Source organism: Rhinolophus sinicus, linkage group LG03 (genome assembly GCF_036562045.2).
Source record: "Rhinolophus sinicus isolate RSC01 linkage group LG03, ASM3656204v1, whole genome shotgun sequence".
In the NCBI taxonomy this organism is placed as follows: domain Eukaryota; kingdom Metazoa; phylum Chordata; class Mammalia; order Chiroptera; family Rhinolophidae; genus Rhinolophus; species Rhinolophus sinicus.
In genome coordinates, this window is record NC_133753.1 from 19,324,924 (window position 1) to 19,345,813 (window position 20,890).

The following is a 20,890-nucleotide window of genomic DNA, read 5'->3' on the forward strand; positions in this document are numbered from 1 at the left end:
TCCTAGCCTCTTTTTAGAGGGGGAGAAATAACAAATATACTTTCTGGGAGTGTAATAGGAATTCAGAAAAGGTCAAGGGAGATTTCATAGAGGAAGTGGGTTATGAATAGGATCTTGAAGGATGTTTGGTGTTGGCACATCAGGTCAAAGAGCTCAGTGATTAAGGGGTTACTGTTTTCTACCAAAAGGAAGTTATTGGTACCTCAATGAGAAAAAATTCCGTAAGCTACACTATAACCACTGAATGAATCATGAAGATGTTTGGTGTTGGCACATCAGGTCAAAGAGCTCAGTGATTAAGGGGTTACTGTTTTCTACCAAAAGGAAGTTATTGGTACCTCAATGAGAAAAAATTCCGTAAGCTACACTATAACCACTGAATGAATCATGAAGATGTTTTACAGACAAATTTCCCTGATGTTGCAGACCTAGGCATAACTTTAATATTTACTATGTAGGTAGAAGTGGAATTTGGAGGCTATTGTGTGCTTCTTCCCAATACCATTCACGTGTGGACCTATACCACTCAGTGAATTATTTCTCCTCCACTTTTTCCTGGTTCTTGTCTTCTCTTGTCTCCTCTTCTTCAATCCTCTTTTATCTCTTGCTTGCCTTCTGTTCCTTTATTCTTTTTCCCATTCCTCCATTCCCTCTTTTCCTCTTAGATTAGGCTAATGGAGGCCTGTGAGAAGAGAGTCCTCAGTCATGACCAGTGTATTAGTTTCCTGTGGCTGCTGAAACAAATTTCTGCAAACTGGTGGCTTAAACAATGGAAATATATTATCTCATAGTTCAGAAGTCCAAAATTGTTGTCAGTGGGCAGAAATCAAGGGCTGTGCTTACTTTGGAGGCTCTAGGGGAAAATCCATTCCTTGACCCTTCCAAGTTCTGATAGCTGCTGGCGTTTCTTGGCTTGTGGCTGATCCCTTCCTCCAGTCTCTGCCACCAGGGTCCCATGGCCTCCTCTGTATGTCAGATCTTCCTCTGCCTCCCTGTGTCAAGGCCACTCATGATTACATTTAAGGCCCACTCAAATAATCCAAGATAATCCCCTCATCTCAAAACCCGTAACTTAATCAAATCTACATATAAGGCAACATTTACCAATTCTAGAGATTAGGACTTAATATGTTTGGGCATATTGTTCAGCCCACTGCAATCAGAATAACACAAAGAGTCATTTTTTTCACACATAGTAGACAGTGTTGAGTCCATGTTAAACACCATATGAGCCTCTCTGGTGGATGGCACTTCCCAGCATGAGAAGGAGTCATACCTCTTTATGTGTCTTCTGTTCATTGGAACAGTGTTCTGTGTTTCAGCAATACATCCCTGCCAAGGATTGAAGAACAGAAAGGGACCCATTGTAACTGTCTCGTTCCCAAATAGTGAAGGTCAGGACCGAGAGTGTGTTCCTGACAGAGAGCTCCCTATTTTCCTCCTTAGACTTTGATGCCTGCTTTTTGGTAAGGAAAGCCATCCCCTGGGCTTAGTAGGTTCTGGTTCAAGTTGCCAAGGTACCTTCTTCAACTCAAGGTGGAGGAGATACAGAGAAACTCACAGAGAGGATTGATAGGAATCCTCCCTGCTAGAGATACTGCTAAATTCACCAGAAACATTGAGACTGTGAAAACAGAGATGTGTTGCTCCCTTCACATTTAGCTTTCTTTAATCCCATCACCCACAAAGTATCTGGGCCAGGATGAGGAGGGTGAAATATAAAGGAGCATGAAAATTCATGTCACTTTTTTCCTACTCAGTATCAATTATAGGCAGACCATTTTCTCCTGCTAGGTCCTATGGGGCAAGGAATCCAGATAAATTTGCAAGCATTAATTTTTATGGGCTCTAAAGCCCTTATGCATCCTTGCTCATCTATGCTCAAAATTCTTATTCAATGAATTTTAGCATAGTGATTCTAATGAGAAATATTCTTTTAAAAGATCATTTTAACACAATTCTAAGACACACTGAGTTGTTATAACCCCATACATCCAATAACCACTTTTACTTTTTTTTCACATTAGCTTATTTGATATTAAATGGGGTGCAGTTTCTATGGGGATATTTGGTTTCCCAGTAATATTTGACTAGTGACCTCTTCTGCCCCATGGGGGAATTATCTCAGAATCTCTGTTGACCAGGAGTGCATTTTCTCAACTCAGTGTTTCTCAACCTCATCACTATTGAAATTTTGGAGTAGATAATTCTTTGTTGTGGGGTTGTCTTGTGTATATTAGAATGTTTAGCAGTATTCCTGTCCTCCTCCCTCTAGATGCCGTCTCCTTGGCAAGTTGTAACAACCAAAAATGTCTCCAGACATTGGCAAATGTACCCTGAGGAGGGGGCAGAATCACCTCCAATGGAGGATTACTGTTCTAGCTCTATTATTTCTAGCCTTTATGGATCCCTTACTAAGTGCCAGTCACTAAGTGGGCATGTACTAAGCACTTTATTTGTATTAATAAATTTGAATTTTATGAACTTTATTATTCTCCCTATTTTATCATTATTACCCCTATTTTACAGATATCATTATTATTATCCCTAGTTTACAGATAAGGAAACAGAGGAACAGAAGTGTTTGAACAAACGTGCTATGATTACACAACTTTTAAAGAGTGGAGCCAGGATTTGAACTGGTCGTTAGGATTTAGAATTCACGCTCTGAGCCATGATGGTACGGCTGCTGTCTGGTGCTCACTTAAGAATATGTTGTTACAGACTTGAAAAGCATCTTCCTTTGCAGTTATTCAAAGGTTAGATATAAATAAACTATAACAATGGATGGAAGGATTAGGAAAAATCCTTGATTGAGATTATACTATGAGCATCCTGAGACTTACATACGTATAATTTATTTTGTTCCATCCTCACAGTAGCCCTATTAAGTAGATATTGCTACATTTTTTATATGGGCGAACTTGGCTCCAGAAAACTAAGTGATATTCTCCAAGGTAACAGCCAGTATAATAACTGTCAGAAACAGAATTTGACCCAGTGCCTTCTGACTTCTAAGCCCATGTTCTTCTTATTTTACTTTCATACCTTCTTTGGGTTTTAAAAAGGTGGAGGGAAGGGCATTTATAGGTTCTTCATATATATCTTCTGGTCCAGCCTCTTACCCTGTACAAATTCCAAATTACTTGGAGCTGACACTTAGAGATTTTGAGCTCTCACTTTCCTTCCCCAAAGCCTTCTGACAGAGTCTAGGAAAATGTGCACGCACAAGTGGGTGGGCATGAGCACCCGTAGACCTAATGTAGATCCCGGCTCTCCCACTTTACTGTTCTGACTCTGGGCAAATTACATACTAACTGAGAGCTTCAGCTTCCTTATTTGTAAACATGGAGCTAATAATAGTGTCCACGCTGCAGGGTAAAGATTAGACATAACATATGAAAATTCTAATATTAGTTGGTACCATTTTGCTTATTAAAATCACAAGCTATGCATTTTGCCACTTTCCTTTTTGTTCCCTTCCTTTGGAAGCACTGGCAGTGTTTCCACTCCAATTCTTCCTATCCCCATCAAGGATATCTGGTAACCTGCCATTTAGAAATTCATTAAGATTCATTATTGATTAACATGAAGCAATCTTGGGAGCAGACAGAACATTTGAAGTCTTAGTTAGCTAAATACACTTCTGAAGACTGGTTTGGGTACCTGGAAAAGCGATATGAAAACAAGGAGACAATGAGTTCACAAGATTGTTTTTCAGACAGATCATGTGAAAAAGATTATTGTGGAAGATAGCATCCCTGATCTGTATTTACAGAGAGCAATAATGAATAGTAAGAGCTTAATGCAATTTTTCTTTCTTTTTGGATTGAGAAACAAGTTTTTGTTTAGGTATAATTGACATGCGACATTATTATTAGTTTCAAGTGTACAATATAATGATTCAATATTTGTATATATTGCAAAATAATCACAGTAAGTCTAGTTGACAGCCATCCCCAAACATAATTTTTTCCCTTGCGATGAGGACTTTGAAGATCTACTCTTTTAGCAGCTTTCAAATATACATATAGTATTAACTATAGTCACCATCCTGTATATTACGTTTCCATGTCTTATTTATTTTATAACTGAAAGTTTGTAACTTTTGGCCCCATAAAATTTTGTTTTCTTTTATAAAAGGCTGAATTTTGAGTTAGATAGTTGAGACTTAACCTAGAACATTTTTATACTATAGATGTAGGAATGTGCATTTGTGTGCATGTGCAAACATGCGTATAATTGAGGAGCGGGATGGGAAGGAAGTACACGAAACATTAAGGAATGTAATTCTGTAGGACAATATTGTGAATTTCACAACTCAAGTATATGGGAAGATATTAATAAAGTTCTTGGTACTTCTAAATGAAGCAAAAAAAAAAAAATCCTACATTTCATAGGAATATGTTTCACATGTACTCAACTCAATGGATTGAGACCTTGCAAGGTGACCAGTTACTCAAGGGAGATGTCTTTAAAAAAAAAAAAAGTTGATGGAGAAGAAGGTGTTCATATCTAGTTGCCTTGCTGAGAATGTGGGTCACAGTTTAAAGAGATTCCAAAGGTAATGTGATAATATGGCATGTCTACTCAAGGGCAACCAGTGGAAATGTTCTGAATCAAAAATAACTCAACATTTGAGAATTCTGAGAGGACATTCAGTACGTCTCCGTCCAGAGAAATTGGGAAGGAGGGATTTGTTAGTTTGCTCCAAGAGATTAAACTTAGTATGTTATACATTATTTGTTGAAAATGTTAAATCTCATTGCTATTTAAATTTCAATGCAATAAAGACTTCAGGAAAAGCTGATATGTATCCGGCAGAAAACAGTTAAATGATTTAAAAAAGATGTTTTTGCAGTCTGCGTGTAAACCAAGGCTGTGAAATTCAATTAGATGTAGGTAATCATGCTATCACATTCTGGTTATCAGAAATGGTCATGGTGAAATTCTGCCATGGTATACTGGATATCTGCCATTTCAGCAAATGCCATTATAATAGCAGTCTGTGCATACCGGTAGCTGAATGATTGCTAAACTTCTCTTTTGTTTTCACTCAGTAATGGGTACCATAAAATTTCACCCAAGAAAGGGACTTGGAAACAACTCCCTTGTCCTATTACGACAGAATTTGACCTGACCATTTTCTTTGTGCAATCAAGAAATGAAGATAAAATGACAAAATTATTCCAGTTGTTAGTCCCTGGAAGTCACATATGTTCATTCTATAATCTGGTGTGGGAATCAAGGAATAAAGAATTTTTGTTTTGTTTTTGTTTTTTTTGTTTTTGTTTTCCAGAAAAACAACCTATAGCTTCAACTATGTCAGAGGAAACTTTATTTTTTAAAAAAACTTTATAAAGAAGAAAACAAGAAAAATCAGATTAAGAAAGTAAAATGTTAATCTAGGTAGGAAGATGACAAAGAGAAAGGCAATATGGGCTCATAATTTTATGGAGGTAATTGATTTGGAAGATGAGGTAGTGGATCAAATATGGAACCTGAGTTTTCTTTCTGGCAGTGATATGCCAGTCAGCAAACCATCATTCTAAAACAGAACTATATTATGGTTTATAACTTGCAGGTGAAGAGAATAGATAACCTCCCTTAGCCTTTTATAAGAGCCAAGATAAGCCATTCAAGGGAGAGACAAGTTTCTAGGAAAAGGAGTTACAAGAACCTATCTCCCACTAACTGTCACTTGGGTCACTGAAAATACACATACATGCCCAGGATGTGCATAGATGTATTGGAAAAGGTGGCAACATTAACCCTGCGTGCTGCAGAGTGCAAAACACTTTAAAGACAAGGGACAGTGAGAGAACAAGAAGCCAATCAGAGTGAAGAGGATGTTTGAGCAGGGGGGGAGGGGGGCATATAAAGACTGTGTTTGCGACTTCTCTCTCTCTCTCCCCTGTCTCTGTTCTAGCTGACTTCTGGCAATCTGGGCAGGTATTTTCAACTCCAAGAGGACAAAGGGGTCTGGTGAGTCCGGGGTCAACTATACTATATTTACTCGCATATATTTTGCAGTTGCTCTGCGAGACTGGTTAAATTCTCATTGCAAGGACCAGCGTTCGCAATGTATTCTACTTGTTTACTCTGCACCTGCTTAAGAAGTCTGCCATTGACATGTGAGCTCACAAATGCACATTCAAGAAATGAGTGGAATATGTAGCTGTCACTGCTTCCTCTCATTCTCTCTGTTTGGGAGAGGCCGGGATGACACAGGCTTCCATTTGTGAAACAGGGTGGTGCTCTCTGCAGCCTATTTGGCAAGTACACGGATGTTAAATGAGTCTCTGCTTTTGGAGGTCTCCTTTGGAGGAGAGGCAAATTATGGTTTTAAGGTGTCACATTTTGAACACACTGTTCTCTAGGAACTGTTTTCATGTGAGTATCAGAAAATAGAAATATTAGTCTAGAGAAGAAATTCCAACTTTTGGAAGACCTATGTCTCAGCTGTGAACATTTCTTAATGCCTGGCGCTGCTCCTGGAGTGATGCTTTGGTTAAGTGATGAGGCCAAACACAGCAGCAGAACAAGTATGGCAGTGGTATTCAATGGTTAGCTCTCGCTCTTTGTTTCCATGACATCTGTGCAGAGATTTTTTTTTTAACCCATTTTACAAGTTATCATTTTTTTAAGGCTGGGGGGAGGGGAAGAATCTCAAATGCCATTCTTTGCTTATCCCAATATTAATCTAGTGATTACTCTGTGAGTTTCAGCTTGAGATAGAGGACCATCTATATGAATCTGTGCAATAAAAATAGTCTAACATATTTGTTGTTCACGTTGAGGATTGAGGCCATACAATGCAATGCTTTACTTTCGATTGTTTTAAAATAAAGATCAAAGGAAATTGATGGATGGTTTCAAAATACAATGGTATTGTTCGAACTGAGGATCAAAGGTGTTTGTATTATCCTTTACCTCACAATGAAATTAATTCCCAATTTACTTACATGTATATAGAAAGGAATGTAGCTCACTTAAAATTATTTTAGGAGGGAAGATAATTAGGACCTTAATAACTATTGGGTGGTATGGGACTAGGTAAAGGAACAACTCGTTATTCTCATGATTGTTACTTTGTTCCTTATTCTCATCATTAAAAGTGATCACTAAGAAAAAAGTTCAAAAGATATGTTTGATATGTTCAGTCTATATTCCACCATAACCTTGTGCTCTGATAACAGTCCTGCGGACTTCAGGGTACAAGCCTAACGTGTGCTTGTGTTCCACTGTGGGAACTTGACACCTCCCAGATGTTCCTTCTTGAGAATTCGGGCTGAGCTAGCCTATTGACTTTATCACCCAGAAAGGGAGAGACAGAGAATTGGGATATGGGTGAAACCATCTGGTTCGATGTAAGTCATTGTCAAGATTCTAACTTTTATCTGTGAGGCGCAGGGAGGGGGGAGTTCACAGGTATTCAATAAGTTATTAGTAACCTTTATTATAACTACAAATTCTCCTTATCTGTTTTGCTTTCAGCCATCAATGAAGAGCAGGAGGGTTCTTAAGAATACTCCTTAAATGTCAACTACATTGACTTTGTTTTGTTTTAAAGCTTCTCATTTCACCTTTGCATTGTGTGCTAATCTATGACTGCCTTGACTCATTTTAGAAGCTTCCAGGACATAAACTCTACATAGTACAATTTTTAATTTAGCAAATTGTGTGTGTGCATGTGTATATATGAACACATACATGTATAGGTGGCTTTATATTATTAAGAATGTTAGTTTTTCTTACATAACACACACATGTGCATACTATTGTATATTTATATAAAGCGTATTATTTTCCAAAATTCTTCTCTTAGATGATCTTATTTTGCACTTCCTAATCACCCTCTACAAAGGTTAGATGACTTGCCCAAATTCACTCTTAGTAAGTGGGAAAGCCAGGGCTAGCAATGAAGTTTCCTGATTCCTAGCCAAGTGTTCTTTCCACTACAACAGCTGTCACTGGTTACTGGGAAGTCAAGGGGAAGAAGCTGATTTAGCTTCTCTGAAGTTGAAAATTATTGATAGTGACTGAAAAATCAAAACTGCAGTTATTTTTCAAGTTAGTTGATTGAAAACAGTCCTATCTGTAATTGAGTTAAGTGGTGTAAGTAGCCATGTGTGATAACGTTGATATGTTCTGTCTATATTGCACCATCACCTGGTGCTCCAATTCTTTAACATTACCTATCTTTTTGATTAACTTTTTTGACAACTAAGCCATCTCATAGCTATTCATTATACTAGTAGTAAAAATACGGATGCAAGATACCCTATTACTGAAGAATATGCAAAACTAGAATCCTGAACCATATTTTACCCCAATTGCCAAAAGAGTGGCACTATAATGAAATTCTATTTTCAATACTGCTCTTTAGTCAAAAACAATTTTAACGGAAGTCAGTAATTATGGTATACAAATTGATAGTATTATTTCAAGGTTAAAATTTGGTGAATCATTATTTTTTGACATTCTCTTTTGAGACCCCTGTTTCTTTATCTAATTTATGGTTAAGTCTAATAACAGAGGTAAAGCAAATTAAAATGTCTTTAGTTTGTTCAACCAACACTCACTGGCAGGGTTAGTAAAAGAAATGGAAAATTGCTACTTCATTACAAACAGCAGGATAATCATAACCAAAACCAACCAAACGGACAATTAAATATTCTCTGTTAGAACTCAAAATACTGTTACCACATAAAGAGCAATGGAAAAGTCCTTGATAATAACGTTGGTGTGATAATGAGTATTCAGAAAGTTCAGACTGACATGTTAGACTTTTGTTATCAAAAAACCTGTTTGCCACATTCCTTGAGAGGTTAAATACAGTTACTATATGACCCATCAGTTGCATTGCCAGATATATACCCATGAGAAACAAGAGCACATATCCACAAAATAAACTTGTATACAAATGTTCAAGCAGCATTATTAAAAAAAAAGAAAAAGAAAATTTGTCCCATAAGGTCCTAAAGGTAATTTTCACAATTGAAACAATCGTGTGTTTTTTTTCTTTAAAAAAAAAGGTAAATTCTTGGTTCCATTGGGGTAGAGGGTAAGATTTATAATGACAAGAACAAAACAAAACAAAACACCCAAATGTAGTGGCTTACATAGATAGAAATGTATTTCTCACATTACATTTCTGCTGGTCCAGGTGATGCAGTAGACTGACTCCTCTAAGTCATGAAAGGACACAAGTTCCTTCCTTCCTGCGTTACCATTTCCCAATGTCATGCTCAGCATTACCAAAGCTGGGTCTGTATCACATCTGTGCTTCAGCCCATAAAAGAAGGGATAGTAGAGATCCAAGAGCAACTGTCTTTAAGGAGATGACCCAGAAATGATATATCAATTCCATTCTTCTCCCATTATTTGTAACTTCAGCACATGAACTTACTAACTAGCTTCAAGGGATGCTGGGAAATGTAGTTTGTAGCTAGGAGGCCATTTTCCTATAAAATGGGGTGGAGGAGGAAGTTTGGAGGGTGGAAGGGTGAATAATTTCTTTCAATTATTAAAAGAAAGTGGAGAAAATGGGATAATGGAGAACATCTAGTAGTACCTGCCACAGGCACAATATACAACATTAAATGCATTTATTCAAGCAGTAATAATGAATCATCAAAGACATTCAAACACTTAAAAAATGAATTAATGCTGGTAGTACTTGCGTTATTTAAAAATAGTAGTTCTCACGTTTTCTCAGTCTATGTGCCGCTTCTTTTGGCTCATAGGTAAAAGTTGTGCCGGTCGGTCATCTATACTCTGCACAAAGATTTATCTGTGTACCTGGCTCTGTTTTTAATTAGAAGATAGGAAAGTAGTTTCTAGTTTTTACATAACACAGTAGATTAGACAGGCATGCCATTTTTTTTCTCTTTAATATTACTGAAGAATGAACTTTCTACTCATCACCTTCCTTACTTCCTATTTTAGGAAGTCACTACTCCCATTGGGCTCCCAACTTAAACACAGTGCAGACTTGGTTTACCTTCCTCTCCTCTGTATTTGCCATCTACAGACTCAGCATATCCTGTCAACTCTATTGCAGAAACATTCTCCAATTCACCTGCCACCCTAGCTGGGCCTTTATCATTTTGAGCCTGGAACTGTTTCCTAACTTGTCTTTCTATAATCAAGTTATCTTTACTTCTTCTTAGTTACATATATATAACTAAGTACACTTAGTTATACTTACTTATACAAACTCTTCACATTATTACGAGGTGGTCACCCCCAAATAAATAAAAGCATCCAGGCACAATTCTCCCATCCTTAAAACATTCCATTTGTTCTTTGATCTCTATAGAATAATATCTCAGTTCACTACTTTGACATACAAAGCTCTTCTCAGTTCAGCTGTGGCTTCATCTCTCATCACTCAGCTCCCACCCAACCTAAGTTCTATCCAAACTTAATGCTTTGCTAATCTCCAAACCCAACTGCTTTTTCATGCCTCTATACTTTGGTACATGATGTTCTTGTGACCTAGAGTAGCCTCTCCCATTTCTTTCTGTCTGAAAACCTTCTACACTTAAAAGATCCTATTATAATTATGAAGTTACTTCCCCACATGAAGTTGGTCATCCTTCTTTGGTCCCATAGTACTCTCGTGTATCTTAAGTAGTATCATAATTATGTGTTTACAGACCTATCTCACCCAGACTATACCCTCTTTTGATAGCCTTATACAATGCCTGGCACATAATAGCCAGTCAGCAGATGTTTGATTGGGAACAGTGAACTGAAGACTCAGTAACGAGGCATAGCACTTGTGATCCATTGGCCGTTGAACAACAAAACAACTATTTGTTGAACAGTTACTCTTAGAAAAGCTCTGTTGCTTGGTACTATGAGGGGATCAAGAAAGAATAAAATAATCCTTGCCCTTAAGTCTTTGTCCTAGCTTAAACTTTAATTAAGCATCTAAGACTGATATTTTGAAAATTAGAATATTTATGTCCCTTTTTAATTGTTATTATTTTGTTTCTATTAAATTATCAAGTCCTTGAAATGGACTCTGTTTTCATCATTGTATCCCCAGCTCTTGTCATTGTTCACGTAGGAGGTATTCAAAAATCTGTGTTGAAAGATAAATCCATAAGGAGTTTTCACAGAGCGACTGTATTTAAAGTAAGTCGCGTAGCCTCTATAGATACTTTTGGAGATGAGATGAAGATATAGGTACCAAAAGAAGATTTAGGTCAATCTGAAACATCTTAAATGAGGATTTAAGAAGACTGAGAAAGTGTGGAAGTCATGTCAAGGATATAGAGAAAATGCATTGTATTAACCAGCTACTGCCATGTGAAGGTTGCCTAATAAACCACCTCAAAACTCAGTGTCTTGTAACAGCAAACATTTATGTTTACACTCGTAGATCTGCTGATGTAGACTGGCTTAGTCGAGAACCTCTGTGTCAGGCTGCGGGTCATCTGAGCTGGGGATGGCTCCGGGCTGTGGTGCAGGTGTGCTTCTTATGTCTCCATCCTTGTGGTGTCTTATGGGGGGAGGGTATGTGCAACCTGAGTGTGAGAGGGACAGGAATAATGGTGACTAAGGATGTGCTTTCATTCATTGTTCGCAATTATCCTTGCCCTTCCTTTGTTAGAATTGTATATGTATACCCTTTGCCATATGATTTTGCAATGCTTCCACTAGCATGAATGGAGGATACTTCCCAGCCTCAGGGATGTTGGGATTGGCCATGTGGTTTGCTTTGGCTATGGAATGTGGGCAGAAGTCATAGAGTGCCAGGTTAAGGCTAACACCTCAAGAGACATCTTGATTTTCTGTTCAGCCTCTTGTGGCTCTGCTCTTTGCCATAAATAGAACTTGCCTCCAAATCCATGGTGATGGAAGCAAACTAAGGTTTGGTGGTAGGCACACAATGGAGTATACAGATGTTGTATTATAAGGTTGTACACCTGAAATGTATATGATGTTATTAATAATGACTCCCCAATAAATTTAATTAATTTTTTTAAAAAAGAACTTGCCCTTGTATAGCCTCTGGTCCAAAGGGGGATGAGAAATATGTGGTGTCAATTTGTTCCTGACCCAAAGCTTAGTTTAGAGCCCAGCCCATTACAGAATGAAGCAAATCTGCCCCTGCTAACCCTCAAAGCAGTGAATGAGAAAATATACCCTATTGTTGTAAGACAACAAAATATACCCTCTTGTTTGCAGCAATAGCTGACTAATACAGGTGTGGAAATAGGCAAAAACAGGTAGTATTCAGAAGTTATGTTGGAGAAGAGGCTAAGGATTTGTTGAGTGGAGGTATGAATTGGATGTGTGATTGACAGGATAAAGGAGCAATAAGGGAGAAAGACTCAAAGCTGATTGAGTGGTCAAGTCCAGGTTGAATGCTGATATCATTGGCTAAAATAGGGAAGTCAAGACAGACTAGTTCAGTACCCATAGACTGTTAAAACCAAATGAGATTTTGAAATTATTTTGGAGATTGCAATCTCTAAGGCAGAATTTGTCTGCAGCATGGCCAGTATAGTGTTTGTTTGTTTTTTTAATTTGAATGTATTAGGTAAATCATGTACTCTCAAGTTCTTTACCTTCCTGTGCTCTTCTTAATCACACTCCATAGCTTTCAATGCATTTGAGTTCATGTCCCCTAATAATCCCATCACCACTTATCCCCAGGTACATTGATTTTAAGATGAATATGAGATACCTGAATTACAATGATGACAGCGTATGAATTGAACACTTATTATGGGTTCAGAGATTATTCTAAGTGCTTTAGTCATCTATCTCATGAATCCCCATTTCATAGATAAGGCAAACGTAAGTGAAGTAGCTTGCTGAAGGTCAACAGCTGCAAGGGGAAGAGCCACGATTTGACAACTGCAGTTTGTTGAACAGTTTCCACTAGGTCAGCTCAAACATGAGACAGGGATTATTTTTGTGTAAACACTTTCCCCAGCTGTCCTATCTTTACTCCTCTTTCCTTTTGCGGTAGCAAATCCCTTCACGACATCTTAGCCAGATTTATAACTTCCCAGTCACTTTCAGGTGTTAAAGGACTGTCCAATGTAAAACTCCAATCTCTATATCAAATCTTCTCCTTCATGATCAACAGGTTGGTCTAGAGCTCAAGGGAACTGAAGGAGACGAGTGGTGGTTTTCTCTCACTCCTCTCCCACTCCTGTACCTGGCAATGTGTGGCCTTTGTGGGTGTATTTGAAGGGGGATTGGGACAATGATCTGGTTCTCTTATTCTCTTTTCAAGGTCTGTGACCTCTGCTGTTGAGTGATGGCTGGTGAAAATAATAGAGGAATGGCAGATGTTTATGGATTCAATCACCCAGGTTGTACTTCTCTTTCTGTAGATTGTCTTTGCTTCTCTGGCCAACACAAACTGGCCTGCTATGTTATTTGTATAACAGGTGTCCAAATGCTGATTCTATAGTATGTAACATACTATACAAGAACATAGAGTAAGTTCTTTGTAAACAGCGTGGGAGTAGGATTCCCTGAACCGTATTACACCTGAGTTAGGAGTTCCAGCTCTGGCTCTACCTTGCCCACCAAACTCCCATCCCCAACATTATACATTATAGCTTCTTGATCCTGGGCCCCCTTGACTGGGTAACTTCCAAGGAAAGCTCTAGTAGAAGTAAATACCTCCAAGAATACTTCCAGGGGAAACAAACTCAGCATCCTTGCCACACCACAAGGTAGCATTCCAGAGGTTCTCTTCCACCTACCTTCTCCAATCTAACCTTTCTCACTAATTCTTTCACTTAAGAGAGCCTGATATAGACCAAGTCAGCTACCCAGGCAGCCATTCAAAGAGGGGGAATAAGAAAGCTAGCTTCCTCTTTCTACAGGCATCCTCCAGTCATCAAGAGCAGGTCTCTTTTCACTTGGCTGTGGTATGGTTCAGAGGTGGTAGATTTTATCTCAGGCCATCTCAGAGTCAGCACTCTTGACTCACTATGCAATCTGCCAACAGAGAGAGAGGTAAGGTCTATAATATTGACTTTCCCTGGAACTGATAGTTGAAGCTGTAAGGATGGGTGAACTCTCAGCGAGAAAGAATGTAGGGAGAAGGGTTGAGTGCTAAGGACTATCACATTTGAAGAGTGAAAGGATGGGTGGAAGCAGAGACAGTCTGAGAAAGAGAATTTTGCAACAGAAAAGGGCCCTGTTCAATCCCCTCATTTTTCTATATCAGAAAGCAGAAGGAAAAAGAGGTGGAGATTTGCTTAAGGTTACACAGCTGATTTGTCGTAGAGCTTTGACCAGATTCCCCTGGTTGCTGGTTACTGGTGAATTTTCAGAGAAGTAGGAAGAGCTTTGGATTGCCTCTAATTGGGAAATCAGATAACTGGGCTTGTAAAGTGAACCAAATTGTTTTTACCCAGAATCCCAGGCCTTCACTTTGCTGTGGGGATGTGTCTATAAAGATTAAAGTAGCCTGGTTTTTGAATAGCTGTTTACTGGAAGCCTGTGCCACTTTCAGGTGGGAATGCTGGAGTCACTAGAAGTCTGGCTTCTAGGTAAGTGGAATTGTGATCAAAATCAGTCTGTGCCTGGCTCCTTGGCAATTCATTGGCTTAAAGAATTATGGCGATGGCTGACAGAAAGAAAGGATTCTCATGCAACAAAAATGATTTCAAAGGAAAACTTTGAGTGTGTGACTTTTCAAAACCATAGATTAGAGCTGTCTAGTACATTCTTTGTTGCATGTTCAAGATAGAAAACCTACAGGTGAAACTGCTGTAAAATATTCTTTCAGTACTTAAAAAAGTAAACTACTCAGATTTATTTTCCTTCAAATAGCTGAACCAGGCAATGATTCTTTGGCAACATACTGTTAGAGAAACTATGGGGAAATAGATATGACAACTCCAGGGTGTATCATATAAACCTACATGAACCCCTGTGAAGGGCAACTTTTCAATATTTATCATATTTTCAAATGCACATGTCCCTATTGACACAGCAAACAGATTTCTGGAAATTTATTCCCCCTGAATATGGCTTAGTTACCACTGATATTATTTACAAGGATATTGTTTGAACAGCAAAATATTGGAAACAACCTAAATATCAGTTGGGGAGATGTTAGATAAATTGTGGTATAACCATAAAACGAATTATTATATACCTGTAAAAATAAAAATAAGGTAATGATGTGGAAAATATATATCTTGTTTATTAAAAAAAACCACCAAGATACACAAAAGTTTCTAGAGTATGCTGCCTTTTGTGTAAGAAAGGAGGAAAAAATATATATTTGTGTTTGCATACACAAGAAGCAAATAAATGTGGTTGCCTGAGGATGGAGAGGGATAGTGTGGAAGAAAGACCTTTCACTGCTTATATTTTTATATATTTTTTGAGCTGTGTGAATGTATTTTCTACTAAAACATTTAAAAACAAAGTAATCACTTTTAGGTACCTTTTTTTTTTTCTTTAGAAATAGAGTCTGCGTTCAGTTACTAGATAATTTACTCATTTGTGGATTATTGATTAACATTGTTGGTGTTTGGAGAAAAGTTAGATGTAAGCATCAGGTGTTTTGAATTCAGGTCCATCAATGACTAATTGTATGTTCTGAGATCAGTCCTTTCTTGTCATAATTCAGTTTTCTCATTAGTAGAATACTTTAAGCCAGATAGTTTCTGTTCTCCTACTTATGAGTCACTTTTTTCTTTCCTTTAATGAATGATTATGGAATGCAAAACTATCCTGACATTTCCCTTTAAGGAACTTCATTAGGAATAAGCATGGTGGCATTTTGGCATCAGGATGCTTTGGTTGTAAGCAACCGAAACCCACTCAGGTTAGCTTAGGTACAGAGTAGCTCAGAGAATCAAGGAAGAGCTGGAAAAAAACAAAGAAGCAATATGTATATTCCTTCCAAGGCAACGCTATTGGAGCACTCCTTTCAACTTGCTTATGTGGCTGTGTGTTTCTGATCAAGGTTCAGATTCCCAGGAGAAAAAAGAAATATCTATCTGAAGTAAAGGGAGCAAAGTCCTGTCATTGCAGCCACTCCAAGAGCTCATGTCATGAGGGATAAATGATTCTCCAATAAAGGGATGCTGGGAAAACAAAAGCAATGTCTGTCCAGGAAAGTGTTCTTCTGAATAGTGCTACTCTTCAGCCATGTGGTCGATTGGAGCCGATAGGCTCCATCTCATGTCTCTACCTACAAGTCAAGATCAACATAACAGTTTGTGTGAAAACAGCTAAAACCAGGGTAAATTGTGCTATTGCTATAAGAAGAAATTGTATCTTAAGCCACTATATCATTGTTGTAACCTAAGGTTGAGGAAAAACTGTTCCAGCGGTTGGAGGATAATTTTTAAAATTGGCAAAAACTTAAAATTCACATGCATTGAAAATAGTGGCCATGATGTTTTATCTCATAAGAGTTTAAATATTTCATCACTAGTCACTTTTGTAAAGGACTACAGTGTAACAAAGATGTTTATATTGAAATTGTCCATCTTTAAAGCAGTTGACTTCTTTTCACTGGAACTGGCCCTGTTTGTTGCTTCTTGTTCTTCCTCGCAGTAGTTACTGTTCCAGGTCTTACAAGAGGCCCCTGTAGAAATGCTTTCTGAATTGGAAGCAATCTCTCTGATTAGTCAATATAATTCCTGCCTCATACAGATGAGAAAACCGAATCCCAGAGAGGTTATATAAGTTGTCCAAGATCATGCAACTAGTTCCACAGCAATGGAACTAGACAATAGACAGCTTGAATGTGAGATGGTCTTTTTTACTGTTTCATGTCAGAGACTCAGTCTAGTTCTAATTCTAGTTGGATCAAGCCTAGGCATGGAGAGGTGAGCATCATGTGTCATTCTCTGGCAACCTTCTAGGAGTGTCTCAGTCTTTGTGCTATTCTAAATATTTTCTTTCATTATGGTCTTAAAAACTGACTTTTAAACACATTACCAGGTTCTCAGAGATGTGATCCTCCAGTCTGTCCCTGGCCACTCTCTACACTGTTAGGACAGTTTAGAAGCTTATGTCATCGTGTTTACTATCTTTCTGTATTCCACTGGGGGATATCCTTGCATTTCAGTCTTCCCAGCTCTTCTAATAAAGAGGTGCTTCATTATATCAAAATTCTAATAAGAAGGGTGATCCTTACTTCCAGAACAAACACACATATTTCTTGTTAATTTTTATATAAATTTCTACAGTAGAAAAAAACCATACTTCAGTGTGTCTAGTTTTACCTTTATTTTTGGCAGTTCCTTCAGAGCAGAATGGCATATTGTGGAATATATCCAGGTCTCCGTAGTCAATGTAAATATAATGAAGTTAGTCTTTCTTCCTTTCTTCTTTCTTCCTCCCTTCCTCTCTTCAACCCTGTCCTTTTTCTCTCTCTTTCCTTTTTTCTTTTGTATTTTATTTACCTTGAAAGAAAGCATTCTTGTCTTCTCTGGTAAGCTGAATTACTCCTCCTCGTCGTCTGAGCTATGCCCAAGGTATATGCAGCATGTCCCCAGATGGTTAGACTTGTCTGTTCTTACATCCTGTCTGGTATGTGAGACATTGTTACAGCCACTTGAGATTTCGGGTACATTTTATGCAGTTATTCCTGTGGTCATTTTGTTTTTTTAAGGATCCTCTTGAGATCCTCAGACCTCCATCTTCTCTTCTGAATAGTGCTGTTTGCAGTCTTTTGGTTTGTCTTAATTTTGTTTGATCCAGAATCATCTGTCTTCTTCCTCCTTCCTTTTCTCTGTATCTCTCCTTTCTTCTTTCTTTACTTCCTTCTGGATCCTTTTCACTCATTCCCTAATTTATTTGTTGAATAGATATTTTGGGGTCCACTATTTCCCAAACACTGTGAAGTCAGAAATGAGTATCTTTTTCCTCTCGTAAAATGGGGAAAAGAAGATAACCTACTTTGTAGTATTCTGAGAGATAAGATACTATGTGTAAAGAGCTTAGAACAGTGTCCAGTAGTCAGCAAGTACTAAAAATGTTAGCTGTTATTATTTTGGTCAAAATAACTGCAAGGCCCCATGTCTTCCTTTTCATATTCAAATTTGTTCTTGTACTTAACATGTTTTATTTTTCTTTTCTCGGAGCTAGACCTCTAGCCATTGGTATTTATAGTCGTTTGTTTTATATTACTTGTTCTGATTTGTACTTTTTCCATTTTAATTACTCTATCAGACTTCCTTTGAACATTATTTTCCTATCTCCTTTGAATTTTCATTCTGCTTTGTCTATTTATCTCAGGCTGTGTTACTGCTATGCTTACAATAGCTCTGCCCTTCATTCATTCAACAGGGAATATATGCTCGGCACTGTGCAAAGCCTTGGAGAGGCGGGGTGAACCAGGCTCACAGGCTCTCTGCTCTCCTGAAGTTTTATATTAGAGTAGAAGACAAACTAAGTAAACACATAAACAATATAATTTTAGATAGTGACATGTGTTATGAGGAAAATAACATAGTATAATGAAGTAGAGAATTGGGTTTAGGTGAGTATGCAAGGTTGTTTTTTTTTTTTTTTTTAATAAGATGATTAAGGTCTCTCTGAGTAGGTGACTGAGCTGAGAACACAATAAAATAAGAAAGGGTGAAGAGCACCACAGGAAAAAAGAAGAACAAGAGTGAAGTGGAAATGAGCTATTTGTGGAACAGAAAGAAGACCACTGTGGCTGTAGCAGAGCCAGAGAGGATAAGGTGGAGAGGAGAAGATGCTGGTGAAGTGGAAAAGGGTCAGATCACATTGGTTTCTGTTTTCCGTCCTCCTATTGGATCACTCCTTTCTATAGTTCTATAGGGAAGGCCCCTATAGCACTGCTTATAGAAGACTGTAAGATTTGGTACTGATTTGGGATGTTATTGAGGGTTATACGAGGCCATCAGATGGTTTTTGCCCAGGGAATGAGAAGACATGAGTTTGAAAGATCATTTGAGCTACTGTGTTGAGAATAGAACTGTGAAGGGAAAGCGACCAGTAGAAGCAAAGGACCAATCAGAGGCTATTCTTTTGAGTTAGAATGGTGTTTTGATTTGTTAAATCCAAGTGACCCAGACTGACTGACACAAGATGTTTTATTTCATATATAAAAAGTTCCAGGGTGTGTGTTGTTTCAGCAACTCAGTGGTATCTTCAAGGAATACGCTTTGCCATCCCTGGATTTTGTTTAATCCTCATGCAAGGCACAGGTAGTTGCTGTAGCTCTGAGCATTATGCCCTAAAATGGCCCCATCCAGAGCTAGGAGAGAAATTATTACAGCAGGTGTCGGTCTCTTAGCAAGTGTCTTCTCTTCTAAATTTTCTCCATACCTCTTTGACCAGAGTTGGTTACTCCTGAACCTATCACTGGTAGAAGCTATGGAATTATCAGTATTTACTTGGCCAATGATTTTGAGATGGAATGGATAATGGAGAGTCAGCCTCTCTGCTGTAGTCCGGAGGGAGAAAAGCACCCAATGCCTAGCGTAATGTGTGGTGTACAGCAGGACCTCAACCACAACTAAACCAAGACCAAAGCCAAGCTAATGCAATGACTCTGCTTCTTTAGACACTTTAGAAAAACCTATATCCCCAGGAGGCATTTCTGTTTCCAAATAAGTTTGTCTCGCCTATAACATAACAAAAAGATATTCAATTCACTTTTCAAGTTTGCTTACAAAGAGAGTATTTGAATGTGTCTTGTATGACAGGTAATACTCTGGGAAGTTTACACGGAGATCTGTGTTAGACTGCCACCATCCTTTGAAATAGGTATTTCTAAATCCATTTTGTAGAACAAAAACTGGGTTTAATTACATTGATGAGGCTCACACAGGAATTTTTGTTCTCCAAAGTCCATGTACATGCTTCTCTAATTTTAAGAATAAAAATATTTTTATGGCCATAGTTGGATCTGCATACTTGAGACTTAAAAATATTTGAATAGATAACTTGCCTAGATCTTGATAATTGAATCTCATTTTTAGCTTCCAAGGACTTACAGGCAGTATGAAAAGCAATAATCTTCAAATTTATCAAGTAAAGATCAAAAGTGATATGTCACCTAGAAGCAGACTTCACAGGCGTATCTCTTCTATCTGACAAGTCACATGTAATAAAGACAGTGATTAATTATGTTGAAAATACTTTGGTGGGAGGAAGGTGTTGTTTTGTGGATATTAAAAGGGGTATTATGAAAGACAAAGTTGACAAAAAAAGCAGACTCTTTCCACCTGAAGGTAAGTTATTTATTCCACTCAGTTTGGTGTTTTGTCTTGGTGTTTCTAACCTCTGCTGCAGTGTGTATTCTGCACAGATATTGACCAAATCATAGCTACTGGGATGTAAAATTAGGTAATTTAAAGATTCACTTCTGATTCCTAAGATATGCTCCAGAGCATACTGTGATATGCTTTAGGGCATAAAATGATCTCAAGATGGGTCTAAGGGGGAAAAATATCTCTGCAGTAAAAATAAATATTGCATAGTGGTGCAGTGGTGAGAAAATAATGTTCTTAAAAATTTTCTGAACACCTGTACTTTTCATAAAATCAGGTTGTAAGGCAGGAAAGTAAGCTATGTCAATTGTTGACTTTATTATACAACGGAAACTAAGTTATTCAGTATCTTATAAATTGTTCCCATCAGTTCAAAGCTAAAATTCACTTTGCTTTTTACTAAACTAGTTTTGGATCAATGTGTGGAGCTAGAAATAAATATAAAACCTCTGAGAGAGGTTTGGTATACCCAGATTTTAATTTGTCCGTGGTAATGAGCAAAAATGGAGATGGTAGCCCTTGAGGGTCCAGTTCTAAAGAATAGCGTATTGGTGTAGAAAACAAGATAATTCTACCAAGGCTTTGATTGATCTGTCATTTGCATAATCAGGAGTAAAGGACAGTCTTAGAGT

The 20,890-nt window shown here is 37.8% G+C and overlaps 1 protein-coding gene across 1 annotated transcript in view; it reads left to right on the plus strand.

The window, feature by feature from the left end:
* The first annotated feature begins 5,928 nt into the window (after positions 1-5,928).
* Positions 5,929-20,890, plus strand: part of DIO2 (iodothyronine deiodinase 2) — a 209,824-nt gene continuing 194,862 nt past the window's right edge. The window contains exon 1 of the mRNA XM_019731106.2: positions 5,929-5,985. The gene's annotated coding sequence lies outside the window, so the exon portion shown is untranslated. The remainder of the gene's footprint in view (positions 5,986-20,890) is intronic.